The sequence below is a fragment of the Crocodylus siamensis genome, chromosome 2 (assembly GCF_052110815.1).
Source record: "Crocodylus siamensis isolate JL-2025a chromosome 2, ASM5211081v1, whole genome shotgun sequence".
In the NCBI taxonomy this organism is placed as follows: Eukaryota; Metazoa; Chordata; order Crocodylia; family Crocodylidae; genus Crocodylus; species Crocodylus siamensis.
The window spans coordinates 84,064,416-84,084,804 of record NC_143396.1 but is presented as its reverse complement, the minus strand read 5'-3'; the positions used below and the strand labels follow the sequence as shown (position 1 = coordinate 84,084,804).

The 20,389-nt window shown below is 42.3% G+C and overlaps 1 long non-coding RNA gene across 2 annotated transcripts in view; it reads left to right on the top strand.

Annotated features, from left to right (window-relative positions):
* Nucleotides 1-1,254: 1,254 nt before the first annotated feature.
* Nucleotides 1,255-20,389, top strand: part of LOC149870459 (uncharacterized) — a 44,590-nt gene continuing 25,455 nt past the window's right edge. Inside the window, exons 1-3 of one of the 2 annotated variants that reach the window (XR_016440758.1) lie at nucleotides 1,255-1,389; nucleotides 14,541-14,617; nucleotides 18,184-19,757. This is a non-coding gene — a long non-coding RNA (uncharacterized LOC149870459). Of the gene's footprint in view, nucleotides 1,390-14,540; nucleotides 14,618-18,183; nucleotides 19,758-20,389 lie in introns of those variants that run through there. The other variant, XR_016440759.1, reaches the window with a different exon arrangement.

The window sequence follows — 20,389 nt, the reverse complement described above, 5'->3', positions numbered from 1 at the left end:
TTTTTCCTGTTCCTCAGAACCTGGTCAGACTGGAGAAGAATATCTTGCATTGAAAAGCTTGTCTATATTCTAACTACATAGTTGGTCCAATAAGAGATAGCACCCTGTGACAGAGAGCAAAAGACTGCCACACAGCAGGACTTATGGGAGACACTGGGGCAGCAAGCAGACTGACTGTTGGTGGCAGAAGGAGGGATGAGAAGGGAATGTCCAGCCCCAGCATGAACATCTCTTATAAACACATGCCAGAACCACTTTTGGGGGGGGCCGGGGAATGCAGACGCTGGTTCAAAGCTGCCATGGGACAGCTTCTCCGGGGAACCAGAAGTGAGTTCCCCATATCACCCAGAGCAGTGTAGGAAGGTAGAATGACCTGGCAGATGCAAGTGGTGGAAGCCTACAGCTGAAAGTCTGTTCACCAGGGCTGACTCGGGGGAATCAGTGTACTTACCAGAGCAGAGTCTGTGGAAGCCAGATATTGGTGAGGTGAGCTGAGCTGGATCAGTGACAAGCTTGAAAGACAAGAAGAGAGGAGGGACTGGTAAAACCATGAGTGAGAAGGTGGGTGGCACATTAAACATGTGTTTCAGCCCAACATGTCCTGAGTAGGAAAGTGATATATATGTGGGACTGACTCTAAGTAAGGATATTGATAGTAGAACCCTGAGACAGGGTGCTCTTGCCACTATTATTGTGACAAAGATTCTTGAACTGAGGAAGGCAGGAAAAGCATTTACTGAACTTGACATTGCACCATCAGGTTGGCACTAGGCAGGGTGTAGGGGAGGTGGAGTGCCAGGCCCATGCAACAACACATGTATTTATAAAGTCACCACAGGAGGAGGAATTGACACCATCCTCCCTAAAATTAGTTTATTCCAAAAACATGGGAGTCAAGCTCCCAGCTTACAAGGCAGTGGACAGTGTTAGTGTGAGGCCTGACCTGAGGAGGCTTCTGGGAGGACGCCAATTTGACACCCTGAAGGGGGGGGGGGTCAGATTTGCGGAACCTGGAGGCCATGAGGTAATTACCTAATGCATCTGCTGCAGTTTGCTAATGAGTAAAGAAGAAGAAAAAAAAAGAAACGGCCTTAAGCTGATCAACGGTCCTGGAAAGTCCCGGGTCTAGCTGAGTGCAAAGATAGCTATTTTTATTTAGAAAATAACAGCTTGCAGAATGAGATAACGGCTTGGCTTTAATCCCAGAAAAAGCAGTAAGACTAAAAGTGAACCCTCCGGCTGCGGAGATAACCGGTAGGAGGAAAGGTATATAAAGTGGAAGAGCCGGGTCCCGGGTGGAACTACTTCGGGGAGGACAAGGCTGAGGACACGATAAAGGAGGTAGTCTCGCCACCCTGGATGCAGGGTGGGGTTCCCGAGACCTATCAGGTAATAATGGGATAGGGTGTGGAGTGCCTTTCCTCCAGCCCAACGCGCTTGCAGCTCAGAAGCTTGTTATAATATTATCCAAGTGTATTATTGATTTATTTTTACAATAAAGAGAGACATTTGGGTTTTAGCTGGCATGTGACTTGTGGGTTACTCACCTACCCCCTGTTGGGAGGGAGGAAACCCCTAACAGTTAGCTGGGTAGAAAAATCAAAGTGCAGGACTAAGGACTGGCATGGCAAATTACACACCCTAAGAAATCCTTGCCTCTTCATAATTTCTGAACCATCACAGCTACAACGTCACTCTTGTACTGCTATATATTTTATGTTGTGATACAATATTGGTGCATGAATTATGGATATGTTCTGCTATATAATGATTCAATATTCTGAAATATATAATTGTGTGGACTTACTGATATATTTATGTACCAAGAAAATATCACTGTATTCCACCTCATTGCCAATATAATATTGATGGCAGAGTGGTTCATACTAAAATGCATGATAACATTAAAATTCGTTGTAACACAGGAAAGAATAAGAATTTACTATAAGGAGAAATAGTAACGTTAAAAAGTGTGAGTGAGGAAAGATAATAAAAGCTCAACTATATAGGAATTTGGAGGAGTGAATTTTACGTTTAACCTAAGTAATGTAGTTGATGTTTTGGTCATATTAAGCTAGGTTAGTTTAAGAGGAGACATGATAAAAATAGTGTGAACAAATAAAATTTATGCATCAGTTTTACTTTGTAAGCTAAACTATATATCTCTTCTTTGTAAAGCACAATGTTAATTTACTATGTATCTGATATTTGGAGAATCATTTGATTTCCAGGATTTCTTGGCAGCACACAGCTTTGATATTGCAAGCCATTTCCAAGAAGGAATAGGAAGTAGGATGTGGTATCTTTGAATGTATAAAGTGTTGCACTGTCCCTCAAAATACCTAAATTTGTAATGCCAGATTCTCAGCTGCCATCAACCAATTGCCTGTGCCAGCAGCATATGGTCCTTCATTTACAAATAGAGGGCAAAATCCTACTTCACTTTACGTACCAAAATGGTACTTACCCAGACACAAAACTGTCTAAATTCCTACTCAATGAATAGTGAGGATGCATATGTCCACAGGGCTACAGAGCATGCACACTAGGCAGGTATGTGGCTTCATATAAGTGTGAAAGCACCTGAGCATAAGGTGGCTGTGACAGGATGGGAACCTCAGGGTTACTGAGCTCCCCCTTTGTTACCCTCTCTACCACGCCAAGCTGCCTGTCTGCACCTCGCAATCTCACCCGCCATGTCTTTGGTCTTATGTTTATAATAGGGTCTTTGGTCTTATGTGTATAATACCTTTAGTCTTCTTGGCTACAGTTCTCCTGTGCTATACCGGTCCGTCTTCTGGAATGGGGTTCAGGTGCACCCCAGCCTTATGGGCTCTGCATGGCTCCAACCACCCCGTACCACATCCCAAGCCTTGCAGATACATCGGACGTTCTTCGGTCTTATTGGATCCCTTCTCACAGCCCACTCTCTCTCTCTCTGGGCTTCTTGCTGCCCTCTCTCTCTCTCTCTCTCTCTGGGCTTCTCACAACCCACTCTCTGGGGCTTCTCGCACTGCCCTCTCTCTGGGGTTTCTCGCACTGTCCTCTCTCTGGGGCTGGGGCTCCCACACTGTCGTGGTTCCCCTATGAGGCTTCCTCCATCCCCTTATAGCCTCACCTGGTCCTCCAGCCTAACAACACAAACAATAACACAAGCCCCTGGGCTATAACACAAAGCTAAAATGCTCAGCTAACCTCCTTTGAGTCACACTCCATGGGTGCTCCATCCTAGGCCAGCATAACTGATTGCTCGCATTCAGGTCTTTCTCCTTTGCTTAGTTAGCAGCACTCCTTCTCCTTGGCCACCAGCCAAGAACCCTTCTCTCAGCCTCCAGCCTGTGCTTTATAGGAGTCAGCCCTGCCCCTTCTGGTCAGCTGACTCAACAGGTGAGGGCCTCTGACTCCTCCTGGTTGCCCTGGCAACCGGCACCTGGGTGGCCATTTCTGCTCTTCAAGTAGCAGGAACCCTAGTGCCCTGCTACAGTGGCTTAAGGAGAGCCATGCCATGCTTTAGCTCAGTAATCTAGGATAGAGACAGACATAACACCTAAGTCAGTTTAAGTGATCAGAAACTGGTTTAAACCTGTAACAGAACAGATGCTCAGTGCACATAACCCAGTTTGAAAATGGTTGAAACTGGTTTGAGATAAACCTGGTTGAATGTAGTATCAGACTTAACTGATTTGGGTCAAACTGATTTATGCAAGGTCGGTCCCATTCCCTCCCTGGTTTAACTTAAACCAGAGTCCCCCAGCATCCCAGATGCTTTGCAATGCTAGGTGGAGCTCTGCTCTCTGCTCCAGCCCAGCAGGGCTGGCCCCGCCCCTCTGCTCCCTGGCTGGAGCTCCAGCAGAAACTGAAGGTACAGCAGCAGCATCTTCCTGGCTTCCTCCTGCTCTCCTCCACCCCCCTCTCACCACTTCCTGCTCAAGCAGGGATTCCCCCCTGCTCTCTGCCTTACACAGACACCTCTCAGCATTAGTTAGCATACCACATGCTGGCTTTGGTCTGGCTATGGGGGACAGGAGAAAGTCAGACAGGACAGTCTCAACTTAGGGGTTTTTGGAGCCAATCAACAGATAGATGGTAATGTCCCTCCATTCTGTCCTTGGAAAAAGTTATTTAAGAAGAGTTTGAACTAATGAGAGAAGCTTTTGTTTTATAGATGGACTGATAAATCCCTTTCAGCCATAATGTCTGTGTGAAATGCTAACAACTCCCTGTGTAACTCCCTGTTGTGTAAGTAAATGCTCTGTTATCAATGCCCTGCTGACTCCCTTGCTGGTCAGGAGTCAGGGAATCCCTCCACAATCAAAGCATCCTCCTGGGGCCTAGCCACACTGCCCCTCACCGCAGCTGAGCACTGTAAAAGGCAAGGGAGGGCTTCTCTAGTACCCCCCAGCTTCTCACCTGAGCCACTTCAGGTATGTGCCTGCATTTTCAGTCCAGAGGGGATGTCTGTACAGTTACAAATTGGTTCCATATGGCAGCGGGGTACACCTTCAGGGGCCAGAAGTGCCAGGGGAAGACCCTGATGTTCCTGGAGGAGGGCCGAGGGACCCCAGCACCAGAAAACTTACCCAGGAGGTAGGTCAGGATGGAGAATAATCCATTCAAGCCAGCAATGCAGCAGCTGTTCAAGCTGCTGTTGATCAAGCTGAGTGCTGGCCAGCTGATGATGCCAACTGCTGCAGGACCTTTAAAACCCTGGTGGAAGCCAGGTGCAGGGGGAAGCCAGGATGTGAAACACCAAGCATGCCGAGGCTTCACAAACCTCGGACCCTGGCACAGAGGCCCATGGTCAGCAGTTCCCCACAGGAGACATGACCAGCCTTATCGACCCTGGCCCTGAGGTAGGCACCTTAGACCCAGGGTCAGCGTAGGGATGGAGGTGGACCAAAGATGAAGGGGCAGGCAGGATGAATTTACAAGCCTGTGCTCCCAACAGCAGCTGAGGAAGTGGAGACTCCTTGGGGTGCTTGATGAGCTGAAGCCAGGAGTTGCTGTGGCAACATGAAGATACATAAGGTTGGTGGGTGGAAGGGGTGTAGGGGACACGGAGCCCCAGGAGCAACCATAGCAAGCCAGGGAGTAGCCCATCTCTGGGTCGAGGGAGGAACACCACTGAACCCCTCCTTTCAGTTACAATTCTATCGAGTCGTGGTAGGCAAGTCAGGGGCCCAGACCACAAAGTGGGAGCATACTCACAGCACCAGCTGGGAACGCACATTCAGCCTAGCCACGTTAAGAGTAACCTGCAAAGATTGAATCAATTCAGGCCCAGGCTTTTTGAATGTCTGTCCTTGTCCAAGTGCTCAGGGCAGTCAACCAGGAAGCAAGAGACTCGGGTTCTAGACCCAGAAGGAATTTGGCCCTACATCTCCTTAGCTCTCCTAGTCAGAAGGCTACCTCATGGTTACGGATGATGGTTACATGGTTCACTACCCACTTCTATTTTTTTAATGATTCGGGTTCTTTTTATCCCTTCATTTACGTAATAAATTATTGGTTTCTTTATACTTTGACATTTCCCATATGTCAAACATAGAATTTTCATTTCTGAAATGCCCTAAAATACAATGGTTATGACAATTTTCTAAAAAGCATGTTATCTAGCTCATTATTTAGTCAAAATATATTTGAGCAATGCTACAATTGACAAGGTCAGAAACTTCTGTATAATTTAACATCATAAGAATATTCTAAATAATTGACTAAAGACTGTGTAGCCTGCTGCGTAATGCAGCCAGTTTCTAGATAAAAATAACTCAGTTGAAATAGTGATTAGATGCTTTGTTATTTTCACGAATTAGTGGAAAATGGATGAGGGTAGTGTAATCGAGAAGAATATATTCTCATCGCTTACTTCAAACACTGTTTGAAGGAAAGAAAAAATATCTAATTAAAAATAACATAAAGCTTATAATTGTACAATAACATTAGCTATTTAGATGGCAAGGTTAAATGGTATATAATTAGAAATAAAATGAGCCATGCTTTCTAATTTTATACATCTAAAATTATAAATCTAAAATTAGAGCACTGAGGGCAGAAACAATGAAGGTCCTATTTTTTTAGTAACATTGACCAGCTTTCCTCTGAGCACCCACGTGGATAACGCTTTTCCATTTTTTTTGCTCAGAATCTGTTAATTAGGTTATAAAGGTATTAATTTTCTGACGTGTGAATCCATAATGTTTCCTGCAAGGCACTGCAGTGAGGAATAGGAAAAGTTCTTCAAAACCAAGCACATTGGGTATCTTTACACATGCTCCAGGGTGGAGAGACAGGGTGTATTATTAGAGCAGCTCTCAAAGCCATCTGTCAATCTCCAGGGAAGGGTGAGATGTCCAGATATCCTCGTGCCCCAATCAGAGGCATGAGAGGGTCCTTTCACCCCTCCCCGGAGATTGACTTCTAGGGCCCCTCAGTCAATCACAGGCATGGGGTGGCCCACTGCACTCCTTCATGAAAGTTTTCCCCTCTTTCCACCTATCACTTCTTCCCTCCTCCCATGCTTCAGGACACCAGGGCTTCCCACCTCTGTTTTCAGCTCCCTTTTCCCCACCCCAACCTGCTGGCCATTTTCCACTTTTTTGCAGCCCCTGCACTTTTTCACAAGGGACCTACAAAGTTTGCAGTTCACGTCTGCCAACAGCAATCATCTATGTAGCTGATTAAATGCAGCCAGCACTAATCGTGACTGTAAAACACATGGCCCATTTAGAGAAAATCTATCAAAAGAAATTTCACACAAGAATAAGTTAGGACAGCCCAGCTGACTAAGATATATGGTCATGCCCATTGTGCTCAGTCCCCCACAGTGCTAACTCCTCTTCAAGCCTATGTACACACCTACATCCATGGCATGTCTACCTGAGATGCTTACAGCGCAATAGTCTAATAACACTGAAGAGTAGCATGCTAGTCAAAAACTGCTAATATGCTACTGTGCAGTGTTATTAGGCTACAGGATCATAAGTATCACAAAAAGAAAATCTATCGATGCTACTGTGAAGTACTGTAGTTCCTATGCATTTAGCTGATACTTCATTAAGCAAGTACTAAACTAAATGTGCAGTAACTACTGCTCATTAATGAATGTGTAGACAGTCCCACTGTTTAATGCTGAGGTATGGGGTTATCATGGCTTGAAAAGCTGTTAACTATGCTGAAGTCCTGCCCAATGAACTATATGGCAAATTATGAGCCTTTTGGCTTTGGACCAATATAATGCATAGTTTGTAGTATATATAAGTAGGTACAAAAATTCTTTTTAAAAGTGTGTTTACAGCATATCTGTGTTAAAACCTGAAGCAGTTTCAGAAAAGGCAAAATGCATCAATTCTGAATGAATTAAGCCTATGGGTACCTATAGTAATTTGCCTATATGCAAGTTACAACAGGTACATATTTCAGTCAGTGATTTCAAATATGTCCCTCCCTTCTTTCTATCATAGAACCATAGAAAATGATCTAGTCCAATCCCTTGCTGAGAGCAGGATCATCTCCAACTAGATGTTCCCAGACAAGGTTTTGTCTATCTGGGTCTTAAAAACTTCCAAGGATGGAGATTCCACAACCTCTCTGAGTAACTTGTTCCAGTGTTTTACTACCGCCTAGTGAGAGTTTTTACTTATATCTAATCTAAAGTCTCCTTGCTGCAACTTGAGACCATGCTTTTTGTTCTGTCATCTGCCACCACAAAAAACAGTTTAGCTCTATCCTATGGGAACCATACTTCAAGTAGTTGAAGGCTGCTATTAAAGTGCCCCCCGGTCTTCTTTTCTCCAAACTAAATAAGCCCAGTTCCCTCAAAAGTTATATGCCCCAAGCCCCTAACCATTTTTGTTGCCCTTCACTAGACTCTGTCCAATTTGTCTACATCCTTTTTGTTGTGGTGGGCCCAAGACTGGACACGGTACTCCAGATGTGGCCTCACCAGTGCCTAATAGAGTGGAACAATCACTTCCCTTGATCTGCTGGCAACAATCCTACTGATGCAGCCAGTATGACATTAGCCTTCTTTGCAACAAAGGCACATTGTTGGCTTATATTCAGCTTACTGTCCACTGTAACCCCCAGATCATTTTTTTGCAATGCTGCTCTATAGCCAGTCAGCACCCTACATGTGCGAGTGCATGGAATTGTTCTTTCCTAAGTGCAGGACTTGGCACTTGTCCTTATTGAACTTCATGAGATTTCTTTTGTCTCAATCCTCCAATTTCTCAAAGTTTCTTTAAATCTTAGTTCTACCTGCCAGCCTATCTACTACTTCCCCCAGCTTGGTGTCATGCATAAACTTGCTGAGGGTGTACTCCATTCCATCTTCCAGATTGTTGATGAAGATATTGAACAAAACAAGCCATAGGACTGACCCCTGGAGCCTCCACTTGATAACAGCTGCCAGCTAGACATCGAGCCATTGATTTCTACTCTTTGAGCCTGACCATCTAACCAGTTTTTTATCCACTTTATTCTCATTCATCCAACCCATACTTCCTTAGCTTGCTAGCAAAAATGTTGTGGGAGATAATATCAAAAGCCTTGATAAAGTCAACGTATATCATATCCACTGGTTTCATGCATCCACAGAGACAGTCATCTCATCACAGAAAGCAATCAGATTGGTCAGCCATGACTTGTCTCTGATTAATCTATGCTGACAGTTCATAATCACCTTCTTCTCCTCCTCCAAGTGCTTAGAAATATATTCCTTGAGGACCTACTTCATGATTTTCCCAGGGCCTGAGGTGAGGCTGACTGGACTGTAGTTCCTTGGATCCTCCTTCTTCCATTTCTTAAAGATGGGCACTTTGCCCTTTTCCAGTCATCTGGGACCTCTCTCAACCACCACAAGTTTTCAAAGATAACAGCCAGAGACAATCACGATGGTCTGGCCAACTCCCTCAGCATCTTTGGGTGCATCCCATCCAGCCCCATTGGATTTGTATATGTTCAGCTTTTCTAAATACTCCCTAACCTGTTCTTTGACCACTGTTGGCTACTCATGTCCTCCCCAACTGTACTGCCAGGTGCAGTAGTATTTAGTAGCTGAACTTGCCAGTGAATTCTGAGGTAAAAAAGATATTGAGTACTTTTCTGCGTCATTTCTTACTAGGTTGCCTCCCCCATTTAGTAAGGGACCCACACTTACCCTGATCTTCTGCTTGTTGCTGGAGAAGAGTCTGATAAGGGCTGGAGACTTCTTACCCTCCCTTACTGTGATGGTAGCAGCAGTGGAACAGTGGGGAAAGCGAGAGCCCCATTTTGTGAGTACCTGCTCGCAGATACCCAGGAGCCAGTTGGGTATCTGGAGGTCCAGCATGACTGGCAGGAGATGATGGAGCAGCATGAAGCCTCCAAAGTTGCACCATGGTAAGAGTGTAGTCAGCAGCACCAGGGTTGGGGAGGGGATGTGTGAGCTCAGAAGAGCACCTGGCACTCCAGGCTGTAGCCTGGAGGAAGTAGTGGAAATATAAGTTCCCCAGAGGCATGATCGGAGCCAAGTAGCCAGTGGAAAAGCTCATCAGTGAACATACCTGATTTCATTTTTTTTCCCTTGACGAGTAGACACAACTCTTGGGCCCATTCCATTGGTTTACCTGGTAGTCCTTGATGAGTAGGACTACCAGGTAAACCAATGGAATGGGCCTGAGAGTTGTGCCTAATGAACTGTAGGGGAAATTCATTGGCTCAATTGATTTACCTGGGGAAATGCCAGAGAATTAATTGGCTTGATCAATTTATTTAAAGAACTACCAAAGAAATTAATTGGTTTGATCATTTAATCTAAGGGACTGTCGGGGAATTGATGGGTTTGATTGATTAATTTAAAGAACTATAGAAGAATTAATTAATTTAATTAATTCATGTAATTGGACTGTGGTAAAGGGAACTGGACTGAGTGTTTTATCCAATGAACTGCTGGGGGAATCTGATCAGAACTGCCGATGTGGCATTACAGAGCCCTAGAAGCTAGTGGACTGACCCCGAGTGGGCTAACCTAAAGTCAGTTAGGACAAGTCTTAAGTTGAAGGCTGATTTTAGTAGTTATTTTCCCTTTGATTTCTCTTATATGGAAATCAATTGAGTGGATGTGACATCCAGAGTAGCCAACATAGTATTGGCTCTAGTGAGCACAGGATTAGGTAAGGGTGGGGTGTGAGGGGAGAAGAAGCCCCACAAAAAGCCCCAGAGGATTATCACTCTGCCTACAATCTACCTTCTGACAAATTTGTTGACATCAAGGCATGACAGGAAAGAAGCAGGCACAGAGGGCTGGGTGACCATAAAATACTCTCAGCTTCCTCACAGCTCAGTCCACCAAGGCTCCAGGCTGTCAGGGACCACAGCCATAAAGCATCTCCATCTGACACTGATTCATCCTTGCATGTCCAAGAAATGCTCTTATACTCCTCCCTAGTCTTCTGTCCAAGTTTCCACTTCTTATAAGCTTCCTTTTTGACTTTTAACTCAGTGAAGAGTTCCTGGCTGAGACAAGCTGGTCTTCTGCCATACTTGCTAGTCTTCTTGCGCATTGGGATGTTTCATTCCTGTGCCCTCAGTAAGGTTTCTTTCAAATACAACCAGCTTTCCTGGACTGTCCTCTCCTTCTGACTGTCCTGCCCAGGAATCCTGCCCCTCAGTTCCCTGAGTGGGTCAATGTCTGCTTCTCTGAAGTGCTAAGTCTTTACTTTGCTGCTCACCTTACTTCCTTTCCTCAGGATCCTAAATGCATTCATCTCATGGTCATTGCTGCCCAAGTTGCCAACCACTTCCACATACCCAGTCAAGTCTTCTGTGTTTGTGAGCAGCAGGTCAAGAAGAGCATGGATCTTCTTGCAGCAGGAGGTTGTACCCAACATTCTCCAAAAACTTTCTAGATTACTTGTGCACTGGTGTATTACCTGTCCTCCCTCCCACCCCCCCAAAGATGTCAGGGCAATTGAAGTCCCCCATGAGAACCAAGACCTGTAATCAGGAAACTTCTACTATCTGTCTGAACAAAGTCTCATCCACTTCATCCTCCTGGTCTGGTCATCTATAGCAGACAACCAGAGTAATATGTCACTTTTGTTACTCTCTCCTCTGACCCTAATCCAGAGACCTTCAAAAGTCCTCTCTCCAGTTTCATACTGAAGTTCTGAGCAATCATACTGATCTTTTACATAAGGTGCAGCTCCTCCTCCTCTTCTTCACTACTTGTCCTGCCTGAATAATTTACACCACCCATGACAGTACTCCAGTTAATCAAGACTGAGAAGGCCTCCCTTTTTACTCCTTCCTACTTGTGCTTCCTCCAGATCACCTGCTTCCCTACTTACCTCAGGGTGTTGGTTTCCATACCCCAGAGAACCTAGTTTAAAGCCTTCCTTACCTAGTTAGTGAGCTTGTCTATAAAGATGCTCTTCCCTTTCTTCACCAGGTGGAACCCATCTCTTCCTAGTGATCCTTCTTCTTGGAACAACATCCCACGATTGAAGAAGCCAAAGCCATGCTTGCAACACCACCCATGCAGCCATGCATTAGTACAGTCTATGTGCTCAGTGAGAGCAGAATTTGGCAGAAAGGTGAGGGGTGGGGAAGGGACTGCAGTGGAAGAAGTCATGAATACAGAAGGAAAGGGGGGTACCTGATTTCCCCAGATTTATTTTCCATGATGTAGCAGTGGGAGGGGGCAAATTCAAGACAAACCTTCAATAATTAGATTCTATACCTAGAAAATTATAACGAATTTATAATTTTTCCATTGTAGAATCTAATTATTGTGGGGTCATCTTATATTGAGGGTTGTCTTATGTTCAAGTAAATATGGTACTTGATGTAACCACATATACTACCACTCCAATTGTTTTTGGAAGGTCAAATTCATCACATAACTCAGAAGAGGGTTAATACAAATTCCTACTAGAAGCTGATCATCATGCATAATGCCCTTATCTCTCCACTTTCTCCACATTAATTTGAGACCCATACTTTTAAAAGGGATTGCCCCAAATATAGGCCTTACAATATAATGAAAAATTATTCCATTGTCTTTATTTTTTTCCTTTTGCAGTTGAGTCATCCTAGAAGCTCCTTGTGCAGCCACATTAGTCTCTTACCATTCTTCTTGTGCTTTCATCATGTTGAAACAGGATATTGATGGGCTTTCACTGCTGTGCCTATTGTAGGCTTCTAGCCCTTCTGGGCAGCTTTATCATTCAGTCTGTCTTGTGTTGGTACCATGCCTACTATCTCCTTGAATCAGATGAAATCCATCTTTTTTTAAATCTAGCATCCTAGGTCTGTTGAGCTCATGCTTTCCCTGTCGTAGAACCTGGAATTCTATCATATCATAATCACTTTCTCCCAAGTTTCCCTGACACCTTCATGTCCATCAATTCTTCCCTATTGGTCAGGTCAAGATCCAAGATAGGTGATCCCTTAGTTGTATCCTCAACCTTCTGGAACAGAAAGTTGCCATCCACACAAGTTATTAACTGGCTCAACATTTTATGTTTGGCTGTATTGTTCATCCAGTAGATATTTTTTTTTAAATTGAAGCCTCTCATCAGTAACATCTCATAGTTTCTAGATAATTTTGTCACTTCCTTGAAGAATGTCTCACTCCCCTCTTCTTCTTGACTTGGTAGCCTATAATAAATCCCCACCACTATATTTGTGCTGTATCTTTCACCTTTTATCTTCACCCAAATGCATTCTGATCTGCCATCTTATTCCTCCTGAACCAGGGAATATATGTATGTATTTTTGACCTACAAGGCAACATCACCACCTTTTTTCCCAATCCTATCCATCCAAAACATCACCGAACCCTTTAAGAGTACATATGGGACTCTTCCTGCAACTAGTTGCAGAACTGGGAATGTATTGCTTTATATGGAAATGCAAAATTCTTTATATGGTATTCTTTATTTTATAAAAATATTTTATATGGTATTCTTATATGCCTTGTTTTAGGTCTGGTCCAATCCTACGTTCTAGACATTTTCTGTTAATCAAACCGAACTCTGAGATATTTTTATTTGAGCACTAATGATTAATACTGTGTTATATGGGACATAGAAGAAAAGGTAGTACCTACTTCTGTAATTTATATTGCATGTTAGAGAGACTGTAAAATTCAAGCACTTTGTATACCATATGATCCAGAATAAGTCCAGAATAATAACTTAAGAAATAGTTAAAATATGTAAGAGAATGCCTACATATGTAAATAGTTAAATACTTAAATATGGAAGAGAATGTCTACATTTACAGTCCCTTCAATATTTATAGGAGGATTTTTAAATGTTTCATAAAATTTAAAACATTCTATTTAATAGTGTGTTTAGGCCTGAAACTTGCAGTAGAAAACTGTCAAGAGCCACCTCAAACTACTGCAGAGGTTCTAAAATATTTGAAGAATGTTTTGATTTAGAAATTATGTCATATTCCAGTGATCCCTCTTGTCTGGAGTCAGGAGGATGTCACTCTAATGACCAAAATACATACGTAATTCCATTGTGGATTATATTCACAAAAACACAGTTGCATCCTAAACTATCCACAATGGAAATTGTTAATGACTATGCTTAATTACAAAGTATTTTCTCTAAATATAGTCACTGAACATGTTTTTAAGAATATCTGACTGTAGTGGGAAGCTGGCAGGGACTGAAACAAGTTAAGACAGGTAAAGAAAAGTTAGACAAAAGTCATGATTTCAAAATGGAATAAGTTTTTTCACAGACAGGAACCTAAAATGTATTGCTAAATTTTCTTTTAGCTTCACGGAAACTTTTTCTGTGTCTGTTTAGGAAATCTAGAGAGATTCAATTCTAATCTGTTGTCAAAATTAGTTGCAAGCAAATTTGGGCTTTGAAGGGGGAGCTGGTTGCTATCTTAATTACTGAGACTAACACCACATCAAACATACTCCCCTTTTTCCAACTGACACTCTTAAATAAGTGATATACTCTATCTAGTGGCTAATGGAAAACAAGGTATTTAACGCTTCCAAAATGGACCCAAGAGTATAATCTGTGCGAATTAAAAACAACAACACTAAATTTCTATGGGATAACCCACATTCAAGACATTTCATATGAATCAAGCTGAGCTGTTTAATCAAAGATCTGGGGTATGTACAAGCATTACATTTAAATCAACCTAACCCAGGTTATGTTGATCTAAATGACCAATCATACAGGTATGTAGAGGGCAAAAGTCACCCAAAAATGGCATGCCTAATCTAATTTAGTTCAATTGAGAAGGTGCACTAACTTAGATTGCGATAAGGTTAACCTGATCTATGAAGGGGTTAACCCAATCTCACAATACCTGTACACATTCTCAGCACAAGGACACTTTAAAGGATAGCAATTTTCCAGTAAAGCCGGAGTGAAAATGGAAGAAACTGGTGACACTTTGAAAGTTAGAGAAACTACTGATAAATTAGAGGAGGAGTCCTATAAACCCCTGGTTAACAGAACTGACCTTTGGAATCACAGCTTTTGTTGTATGTGTCTGTTCCCTTTTCCTTGAGAATATAGCTACATGGAGCTTGAGGATTCAGGAATGAAGAAGAGCCTGGATCCAAGTCTTTCAGGACACCAGCTCCCCATGCTGGGTATGTATCTTTTTCTTAACCAGTCCATTGCATTTGCATCCTCACCTCATCCTCTGATGCTTTAATCGTGCCTTCATTCCCATAGTTTATCTGTAGCAAATTAAAGAGTGTTTTGGATGTTTCAGGTACTGTCTGGTAGTTGTGTATGGGGGTTGGTCCTGAAGATTTTAAGAACAGTTTAGACAAATACTTAACTAGGATGGTTTAGTCAGAGGTGATCCTGCCTTGAGCAGGTTTTTGGTTTAGACTGCTTCCTGGAGTCCTTTCCAGCACTACTTTTCTATGCATCTACGACATGCAAGGGGAGAGGGACTACTAGCTTTCAAGGGAAAATCATCTCTACAAAAACAAAAAGGGATATATTCTCAATCAGTCACCAGAGAGAGCCTGCAGGCTGCACCCAGTGCCGGTCCCAGGTGGCAGAAGCAGCCTCCTCTCATCCGGCATGCAGATCTGGGGGTTTGCACCCCTGGACAGAGTTTAGCACAGCCCGGCAGCCCTCTCAGGGGTGCAAACCCATGGATCTGCACCCTGGATGACAGGAGGCTGCCTTGGCTACCTGGTACCATAGCTGGGCAAGAAATGACAACATTTTAGGCATTTTCATGAAGAGCAAAACAGTTTCGACAAAACAAAACAGGACAGTGCTTTGAAATGACATGAAACAATTAAATGCAGCACTGTCCCTTCAAAATGGCAAAATGGACCTCAAAATGAAACAATGGTGTTTCTCACAGCCCCAGTGCTCATTAGAATATCTACCTTCACAACACCCTTGTGATACAGTAACATATCCTTAGACCCACTGAGGATCTGAGGAACTGAGAGGTTAATTTGTCAAAGGTTGGAAAGAATTCTGGAACAAAACCTGAATTTCGGATTTTTTAATCACAGGCCAGAACCTCAACCACAAGACTACTTGCTGTCTGCTACTGTCACTTTGCATGGCATTCTTAGGCGAATAATTTTTGGACACAGCATGAACAAGTTAAAATACTTTAGAAGGAATGGCTTATATGGGAGCAAGAAAAAAGATGATGGCACACAGATTATGTCAGAAAGGATTTTGGTGTCCCTAGTTACAGAATGCCATTTATTTTGGGGGGGCTGCGTAGAATCATAAGGTCATAGGAAAGTAGGGTTGGAAGGGATCTCTGGAAGTCATCTAGTGAAGCTCCCCTACCCAAGAGAAGATCATGCATGGCTAAACCATCCTAATTTAACCTGCTTTTAAAAATTTTCAAGGATGGAGATTCCATAACTTCTCTAGGCTATATAGCTGACATCTTGTTACTATGCTCTGACATATTTTAATATACATATATTTATTAAAATCTTTATGGGAAAAGAGTTGTAAAAACAATCAATTTACTTTATGCAATATTAATCAAAGAAAATAGATTCTTTTCCCATTAACATGCAGAATGGAACCAAGTTTAGGATATCCTTGAATTTACTAAGATTATTATGGCTTTTCTGACCTGGGTTTACTTTTTGTTCTATGATCTTTATCCAACTATTTAAAAAAGAATACCATTCAATAATATTAAGAGAGAGGAAGTTTTTAAAATACAGATCATATCATTTTCTCACTTAATGCTTATAGGAAAAAACTGCTCTAATACTGTGATTCTTGCAAGCCTTGAGTGAATTGCAAGTCCTAATACACAAGCGCATACTCTAATTAAGAAAAGGTCACTGTATGTCTGTCTCATAGTGACTGACAGAGCAATAGACTCTGGAGTTCATAATGAGCATAATGATCTTTGTTCAAGGAAATTACATTCTTCATTACAATTTGCATAAATTAACTAACTGATTAAGATTTTTCTACAGTAATTTATATATAAACTAGAAATCTAATTTGATTTTAATATCTAACCAAATTATGGAAGAAGAGATAGAGAGTATGCAAATACAAAGACAGATACCAGTGCTCAGTTGTGTATCCAGAAATATGGAGTACACATTTTGAATTACACATTTAAATTACATTCCCAAATAAGACGTTCAATCAGATGAGAATTTGTTACAAAAGAGTCAAAAAGTTAATGGACTCAAGATTCCCCTAAAGGGCAACCATCTGAAACTTTTTTATATGGCCTCTTCCTTTGAACAGGAAACATTTTTGCTGTTCAGTCTTTGAGTTCCTGTTACTAGTACCGCCTGATGGTTCAGTGTGTGATTCCTAACCAGCACTTCCTTGAGACAATGAGCACTGTGTGAGCCATATAATAGCTCGGATTCCGTTAATTATTCTATTTGCCCATATAAGGCTGAAGAAGGGAGAACGAGCAAGATTGGAGGAAGGCTCTGTTCTAATGGTCTGCTGAAGTAGTATTTTCTTTTCAAGCACTGTCAGCATGGATCCCTATTCTGGGTTCTGTCACTGCTGACAACCTTTGAAAAGGGGAATTAAGCGCAACTCAAGGAACTCATTTTAAAATCCAAGAGCGCAGACAGAAGTGACAGCTTTTGAGCCATCTGGCCCCTGAAAGTGCCTACAGCCATGATTTAATACACATGCATGGCTGCAGAGCATTTTTTAAAAACACGAATCACACAAAAAATTTGTTCTGGTTAAATCAGGTATTACATTAAGGCACTCAAAAGAGAGTACCTTAGGTCTGTCAGGAGGAAGAAGAGGGAGCTGCTGGCTGCTGAATGGCCAGAGCTGGGGGAGAAGATGAGGGGGAATTGAACCCCCTCACCTTGCAGACCCCCTAGCTACACCATCTGAGGTACTAGGAGAAGCTGGGTCAGACACCCAAGGTGAGGGGGCTCTATTCCCCCCTTCCCTCTCAGGTCTGGCCAGTCAGCAGTTGGGAGCAGCCAGCAAGGAGCACAGACAGATGTGCTCACCTAACTTGGAGGTCTTCAAGAGGAGGCTAGATTGACACCTGGCTGGGGTCATATGACCTCAGCGCTCTTTCCTGCCTGGGGCAGGGGGTCAGACACAATGATCCTTCGTGGTTCCTTCTGACTCTACAATCTATGGATCTATGAATCTATGAAAGGAGCTGCCAGCTGCTGAATCCTCAAAGATGAAGGGGAGGGGCTGGGAATGGGGCCCCCTCAACTTGCAGCCTCCCACCCTAGCTACCCTGGCTGGAGTAATAGGAGGAAGTGGGTTGGGCTGGAGCATTCCTGTCTGATGGCCTGGGCTGCTGTAGGCTGCCTACACCCTCCCTCCCGCCCCTCTCTGACCCAACAGGTGAACATCTGTTAGTTCAAGGGGATATTCTAACTCATGGCACTTTATGTAAGGTATCATGAGTTAAGCAGGGCCCTAACATCTGTCTGTGCTCCAAGTGAATATTCATTTAACATTTGAAAAAAATATTTCCCCAAACAGCATTGATTTTGCCCCCAAAGTATTGATATTAACTTCTCAACAGGCAGCCATTATAGGAACAAGTGGCCATCCCCAAATGTCTAGTTCTCTGGAATTCCACATAGATCTATCATGTTCCCTTTCCCCTTCAATGGAGGAGCAGTGAGATGCTCCAGTTCCTGTTGCCAGCAATATGCTGTTAACACTCCACTGCATGTTTAATTTTCCGCAGATGCAGCCAATGTCATCCTGAGGATATCACAATGTCAAGGGATTTTGCATGGATGAAAAATAGCTATTTCAAACTAAATTCAAGCAGGAATAAAATTCTGCTGGACATACATGGGAAATATTATGAAGTACTAGCAGAGTTATGGTCCTCCTCATCCATTATACAACTTAACTACTGTATTTTTTGGAGCACATGTTTCTTTATTTTTGGCTTGGATGGTGTATTTTGTAATGAACTCACTGAATGTGGAGAGCATTAAAACCCTGTGACCAAAATATATTTAAGGAATCCACAAAAGCAGTGACAATCCTTCAGTTCTTGAGGTGCTGTCTTCAAATAGCTGTTTATAGTTTGGGTGAGCTTGAGAGTTAGATGATAACGGTTTTTAATTAATATTACAACATCATAACCACCATTCCAGGCCAGACCAGAAGTCCTCACAAACCAGAAAAAGGGGTCCCCCAAACCCATCTTTTCTTTGACAGTGGCAAATAGGGGAGACTTTAGAGGAAGTATGTAAAAAATGTGGCCTGGCTGGAGTGATCCACCCCCTGTCATACCCTCCTACGTACCAGCAGTTATAGCTTTAGCAACTTCCTGCCTGTTATATTTAACAGCTGCTGATGGATCTACCTTACACAAATTTATCTAATACCTTTTAGGACCCAGTTTTACTACTGAACTTCCTGAGGTAATGAGGAAATTGTTAAATGTACTAAACAAGCAATAGCATGAAAATGCTGTCTTCAATTTGAAATGTTAGAGTTCCTAACAGGTCACTATATAACAGGCTGTAATGTTACTTGGATGCACTTACATAAGATCTCCAAAGAAGGAAGGGTTTTGGAAAACTTCACTATATGCACCATTTCTGTTTTGTTTAGTGGAGGAACATTATATTGCTCGGTATGCATGACTAACATGATCAAAAATGCAAATAAAAGATTAGCAGACTCTATGGAGGCATCATAATGTTTACCATAAAACTAAAGGGCAGCTCAGCCAGCTTGAAAATGTCTAAGCAGAATTAAAAAATATAACAAGAAAAATACCATTTTTAAAAGACATAAGCAGAGTAATACTTGCAAATAGCCTTGTATAAACAGATAATGCTGAGAATTTCAGTATCTTGGGTAAAGACCAGAAAATACAACTTTACTTAACAGTGCAACAATCTGTGTACAAAGCCTTACAAGAAGCTATGTACAAATTAATTTTGGCACACTGGTAATAAGAATTTGATGTTTTCTACATGATTATACCTTGTTTTCTTTTTCTCGCAGTCAGAAAGAACAAGAGATTGATTTCCAGGGAAACAATTAAGATTGAGATATCAGTTGAATTTATAATACCAGTTTCCAATCATGCTTGGAGGCTTGAATGAAATAGAAAACCAGTGTTAGAGATCTTCCATATAAAGTGCATTTAAAGCACTAGCACTAAGAGAGGCAAGGCTGGAAGAAGCTATATGATGTGTAAAATGTTTTGTTTGATGTATTTATATATGACATTGTTTCCAGAAGATCTAAGTATTCCACATTTTCTGAAAATGAGTAATTAAAATATGCAATACAGCTAGTATTACTTTACTTCCATTATTCTTATTCTTCATATAGTACCATAGTGTGCATAATACTGAAAAAATACCTTATAACGGTTCATTTATAAGGTCACACCACCATTCAAACAAATATTAAAAGGCCTGACTAACTAGATCAATTGTAATGAACTGCTAGAAAGAACAAATTCTATGGACAAGGATGGAATTTACTGGGAAAAAAAATATTCTTATGACAAAGCAAAAATGAGTTATTTCACATTGTGGCCATTTGCTTGATAGTTTTATCACTTAAACTTGTAAAATATTAAACATGAAACAAGCAGAAATACATATAACTTATATTTCACATATAACTTATATTTAATATCAATCTGGCTGCAACAGGGTCCCTGACAGAAGCCCTGTTACTTGGGGAAAATCCCCACAGCTGGCAGTCATGATGCCCAAGCAGGGGCAGGGGGAGATTCCCCACACCATTGGTAAGCCAATGGGACCAGGCTTCCAGGAATAAAAGAAGAGACTCCGGGAAAAATGCCTTTGGGCACTTAGAGAGTGAAGAGGAGGGTCGCCCTAGCCGCCAGACGCCTAGTACCAACTCATGAAACCTCAGTCACTGTGGTGAGCCAAAGGGAAGGAGTTGCGGGT